General features: G+C 33.0%; 1 long non-coding RNA gene across 1 annotated transcript; it reads right to left on the minus strand.

The window, feature by feature from the left end:
- Positions 1-1,858: 1,858 nt before the first annotated feature.
- On the minus strand, positions 1,859-5,363 carry LOC108981501. Its single transcript, XR_001994564.2, has 3 exons — positions 5,192-5,363; positions 2,381-2,437; positions 1,859-2,004 (listed from the first exon to the last, which is right to left on the minus strand). It is a non-coding gene; the product is annotated as an uncharacterized LOC108981501 (long non-coding RNA).
- Between the last annotated feature and the right edge of the window lie 711 nt (positions 5,364-6,074).

Genomic DNA, 6,074 nt, shown 5'->3' on the forward strand with positions numbered 1-6,074 from the left:
GCCAGATAAAATCTTAAAATGTACAACTCTCGTCCATTTAAAAAAAGTAAATGAGATCTATTACAAAAAAAAAAAAAAAAATTCATGCATTTTTAAATTTATCTATTTTTAAAAAAATTTATAAACGAGACTTACATTCTTTATCATTGTAAAAATTATTTCTCTTTTTTAATTAATTCTTTTGTTACATTGGATGCTATAATTCGAAAAGAAATAAATACTATATTAAACACTACTTATAAAAGATTAACGTTGTTTAAAGTTTTTTTTTTTTGATAGAATGTTGTTTAAAGTTAAAGTCTACTGACAACATGAAATACTGTAAAATTATATATATATGTTGTATTTATCCATCTATTTTAAAATCTTAAATTGATCGCCCTTCCTCCCTCCAAAGTCACAGCCACTAATTAATGATATAAAAAGTAGTGGAAGATGCAATATACATAGGGTGGCTCTACAGGGATTTTCGTTGGAACTTCAGCTAGTGTATTTTAGGTTTTATTTTTTATTTATATATATATTTTTAATACTTTTAAATATTTAAAAAAATAAAAAATTTATAATATTATAAAAAAATATTTTATTAATTACTAAATTAAAAAATAAAAATAAAAAATCTCAACGAGAGCTCCAGCAGAATGAGCAACATTTTTGTTTCCATATATATGGTAGGTGACCTCTAATGTACAGTCTCTGGCCTCTTCTTGTTCTTCATTTTAAGATGAGTTTTACTCATTAATCATTATTCACTTCTATATTTTATATTTATAATTTTTTTTATAAAATATGAGACATAAAATAGTAAATAATAATTAATAAAAATTTTTTCTTTAAAGAATTAGAAGTTTGGCCAGGTCATAAAGCGTCGATGTGACTATTTTTTTGGTAGCACGTCACTACAAGAAAAATGGCATTTTCCAGCGCTCAAAATCGCCACAAATACCCTTCAGAATCGCTACATTTGATCATTTGCGGCGATTGGAAAAAATCGTCAGAAAATTGACAATTTCCGGCGATTTTAGTCTGTCGAAAATGTTCAAAAAATACAGAAATGGCCTTCCCATTTACTTTAAAATCGCTGAAAACAACTATTTCCGGCGATATATATCGCCACAAAAACTTAAAAAATCGCCGCAAATAACTTATTATTTTTTCAACGATTTTAAATTATCGTCGTCATTAGGTATTTCCAGCGGGTGGTTTTCGCCAAAAAAAGGTATTTCTGGCGATTTTATATCGCCGGTAATAAGTTCATGCTATGAAAAAATATTTCCGGCGAATTTTACTCGCCGGAAAAAGTGTTTCAGAAAATAATAAAAGAAAATTCGCAAAACATGCCTTAAAAAGGAAACAGATGCCTCAAATGAGATGAACTGGAGAATAATGATAGGAAGAAACCTTTTTAAGTTATAAGATGAAACATCCAACAAATTGAACTACTTAAAGGACCAACACTCAAAAGTTAACCAAATCAAACAGCTAAAAACTAAACTAAATTTATTCTGCCTTTGTATTTCCGGCTGCTTTCAAGGGGGAGGAGCATTAAACTTTAAGATTTAGTGCGACAACTTTTAGCAAAATAAAGGTTAGCAGGTCCTTCCATCTAAATTGCAGTGGGAAATTGAAATTCAAGAAATTTCCAAACAATTATGAAGACTGAATCAAATGAGAAAACTAAGAGGAAATTCAACATTGAAGATACCAAATGCTATGGGCGTTCAATACAACGGCACTATGGGCTGCAAGATGAATGGAGAATGAGTTCAACAAATGCTAGTAACTCAAAACAACAAACATCGGGGTGATGGGGTATCCACATCTCAGAAACTAAAGATGAAAGAAAAAGGGCATGCCTTTCAAAACAGTTTTATATGGAACCTTGCTAGTGATCTTGAACACAAGACTGGGTGCTTTTCCAGAATCTGGCCCATTAGCCTTCTTATCCTCTGAGCTCTTTGATGGAGGTTCTTCCTCATCTGATACCTCTTCAATATTACATTCCTGCACAAGAATTATATAAGATGGGTGAAGATTACTATTAGCATGAAGTACACTAAATGGTTATCTGAGGGATAGACTGCCCTTCATGGGCATCGGCAGTCACATATAAGCTGTGTGCATGTAAATATAGTTTGTCCATAGATGTATCAAGACAGAAAGGCTAAAACCCAAACACAAAGATGAGCATGCTAATGAGATATGTCCAATTCTACAAAAACCATCTGTGATACAGTTTTACCAAAAGCATCTTCTACAAATGACTCTTAAACATTCAAATAAAGTAGCGTCTCAGGAGACCAACTTTGATCCACGATTTTATAGTGTCGAAAATCTAATCAAGATAGTCAACAAGAGATTTCACTTTCTTCTCTATTACCTCCAAAGTGATGACTCCTCGAAAATGTCTTTCCTCCTACTTTTTGGTGTAACCAAGCTGTGGAATAAAGGAGAGGTCAAATAAATCCCAAGATCACAATTGTGATGATGATAGTAGATGAAAGTAGTTGCATTAGCAACAAATACACATCTTATATTACAAGGGCTATGGTGCCTCGATGTAAGAGAATCCCAACTTATAAATTGAAGCTTGAATTTAATGAGGTATTGCTGAATACCATAATTACGATAGGAATTTGTCCAGCACATCAGTGTGAGAATTTATATGCCCATAGTAAACTTGTTCTTGTATTCTGGGAAGCTCATCATTCATGGCATTTAAAAGAGCCTCCTGTTGAAAGTAATTACAGCATTTAAAATGCCAAGCGCAAGCATGCTGAACTCTTTTTTTTTTCTTTTTAAAAAATTAAAAAAAAAAAAAAGAAACTTCAGCAATACCTCATGAGAATCAAAAACTTCAGCAATTATCTCAACTTATAATTGTCATGAATTTTATTTTGGCACAAACCTCTATGTGAGTGAGTGGATCTCCAAGTCTCAAACCTTGCTACTGTTACACTAAAGAAACTAGAAACCTAAAGAATATGGGAGGGTTGTGCTTTTCAATTTTCCTCAACTTTTATCAAACCTATTTTCTGCAATCTGTTTCTGTGCTATATCTCAGACAACTTTTTCTTTTCTAATGTCAAATTGCATTTTTTGTATCCTTATATCAATTTTTTATGCAACTTTCATTTTCAGGTTCCCCCAACTCTGAGATCTGTAATGGATGGTGAGATGCCAAATTATTTACTTGCAAAAGATTTGATTTTACAAGTAAGTTAAACTGGTCCTTCAATCTAGAATTTTCTTTAAATTTTCCTGATGCAGCCTTATACAATAAAGCACTTTTATTGCATGAGCCAATATTTATAAAGTGGTTCATGTAAATAAATATATCTTCCCTTTTCCATTTTGCCACATTACCATGCAATCTTTACGTTATGCTTTGCATTGGTGAAATATCTTTATCTGGTGCAACATTTAAGTGTATATAGTTTGTTGGCACAACTGTTGAAAGCTTAACTGTAAGTAAATTTTAAAAGACAGTTACTGCATTTACTGCTTCTATGGTATTAGTACAAATTTACATCTGTGATGTTAACCATGTTACTATTTGTGATTGTTCAAGTGGATCAATATAAGTCTCTAATCCTCTATACTTTATAGATGGAAGAAAGGATGACATTATGTAACATGGTTGTTGAAGCTGGGGCAAAGAATGATGTTGTCCCTGCTGATAGCACTACATATAAGTACCTTGAGGTTAGTGTACACTAACCTCAAGGTACTGATCAGTAACATGTTACTGATCATGTTACTGATGAGTTTCAAATCGATTTGGTTCGATGGTTGTCTTTGTGTCTGCGCACGCACAACACAGTTGACTCTGATGTATGTATTAGCTATGCATGTTCGTGCAAACATACTAATATGTTTGAGAATATTTTACTCCGTTTGAGCCATATATCACCACTTAGATATATGAAACTCATTCATAGTTTTGATCCTAAAACTTGACTAAAACAGAACACGAGCCTGGGGAAGTTCTACTAAATATCTTTTTTTCCTTTGATCATTTCATCTTCCTTAGCGATTCTATTAGTTTTATATGAACAAAATATCTGAATTGACTTCAACACATCAAGTGAGATTAGTTTATAATTGTTTTATAGCAGGTTCTATTCTCAAAGGTTCAACCGAATAGAACCTGTAGAGGACATGAACTTTTCTTTGGAATAATGTATATAATTCAAGTTTTTCTTCCAAGGATTGTGGAATCTTAATTGCATTTAAACTAAAATGCAGGCAATGAATATCTATGCGGCCCACCTCTAGAATCATGCGACTCCTACCGTGGTGGTAAAGAGGTACAAGCATATGAACAATGTGGGAAGGGAGGAGTTAGATAGCATATGAGAAGGCTGGGAAAACTGAGTCATCCCAACTTGCTGCCTCTTGTGGCATATTATTATAGGAAAGATGAGAAGCTATTGATTTAAGTTCTTTGAACAAGTGATAGTTATTAGCAAAAAGGGTTTTTAGATGGAATTGACAGTCTTGTTAGGGACTCTTTTTTCTCTTTTTTGGTTATAAGGTTTTCATGTTAAGCAAAGAACTTCATCACTAATTAGTTTAGCACCAAAGATTTTCTTCATTCCTAGTTTATGATCTATTTTCCCCTTTTTGTTCAGCTTTGTGTGCATAACTCGAACAAAATACATAGAACTAATTGTAGTTGGACTACGTCTGTATGTATAAAATCATTAAGATTATCACAGCATAAAATTTATGAGTTAAGAGAACATGATGTGGTTTTTATAAGAACAAAACTCCATGGTTTTTTTTTTTTTTGATAATAACTTTTGGGGATAATTAATGCAAGCTGCTGTTAAATTAAAACAATATGCAAATTTTCCAAACCCAATACGCTAAACTAAAGAAAAAACTGATGAATAGGACAATTGCAAAGTAAAATCTTCTCAAACCCAAAAAAAAATCCAAAAGCAAATAAAACCCTAGAGCTGCCAGTATAACACAAACATCATTCACACAAAAATTGAAACAAAATCCTAACTTCATGTTCATAAACCAAATCCATTAAAGAATTACCTCCATCACAAAGCACCTCACAACTCTAAGCCACCAACACAGACATCAAAGACACAATAATCTTGTTTATTACGCACTCTTGCAGCACAAAATAGAGAGACGAGAGAGAGAGAGAGACGGTGGAGGAGAGATGACCTACCGACCAGGACGAAGGGCATAGTGGCTGTGGTGGTGGAGCAGGACCGAGGAGGCGTAGAGGATGAGCGGCGCAGAACAACTCCAGCCCGTCGGCGTTGTGTATTCACACAGAGACTTTAGAGAGAGAAACAGAGAGAGGGAAAGATGCGGACATCGTGAGAGAGAGAGAGAGAGACCGCAGAGGAAGAAAGCCGTCGGGGGGGGGTTTTGGGAAACAGGGGGGAAATGAGAGAGGGAGATATCGGGGGGGAGGGAAAAATGAAGGATCGAGGCTGCGGGCTTAATTCCTTTAAATTTTAAATATTTCCTTTTACGGCAATTTAAAGTCGCCATAAAAAAGCTTTAACTTCTTTGCAGCGATTTAAAACTGCCGCAAAAAAATATTTTACTTATTGTGGCGAACAATTCCGTTGCAAAAAGTAAAAATGCTGGAAGAGACCAATTCACTATTTGCGGCGAAATATTTTCGTCGCAAAAAAATAAAAAATCGCTGCAAAAGACCATTTTATAAACTTGATGAAAAAATATTACGACAATGTAGAAATCGCCGTAATTAAAGTCTTTTTGCGGCGATTTTATTTGCAACAGACATAAAATCGCCGCAAAAAGCCATATTTCTTGTGGTGCGTACGAATCGATCATGCAACTATTAATATGAAAATTTTAAAATCAAGGTGGTATTTCAATAAATATTATATTCCAAAATATAAAGGTTGCAGTTTACAACTATCATTAATCCCTCATTTATGTGCAAAAGAAAATATATATATATATATATATATATGAGAAAGTACTACAACTATAAAAAGATCTTACAAAAATAAATACAAAAATTAATATGATTTCATATGATATATTATATTTATTTTACAATAAAAAAAATT

The sequence above is a fragment of the Juglans regia genome, chromosome 8, assembly GCF_001411555.2.
Source record: "Juglans regia cultivar Chandler chromosome 8, Walnut 2.0, whole genome shotgun sequence".
NCBI lineage: Eukaryota > Viridiplantae > Streptophyta > Magnoliopsida > Fagales > Juglandaceae > Juglans > Juglans regia.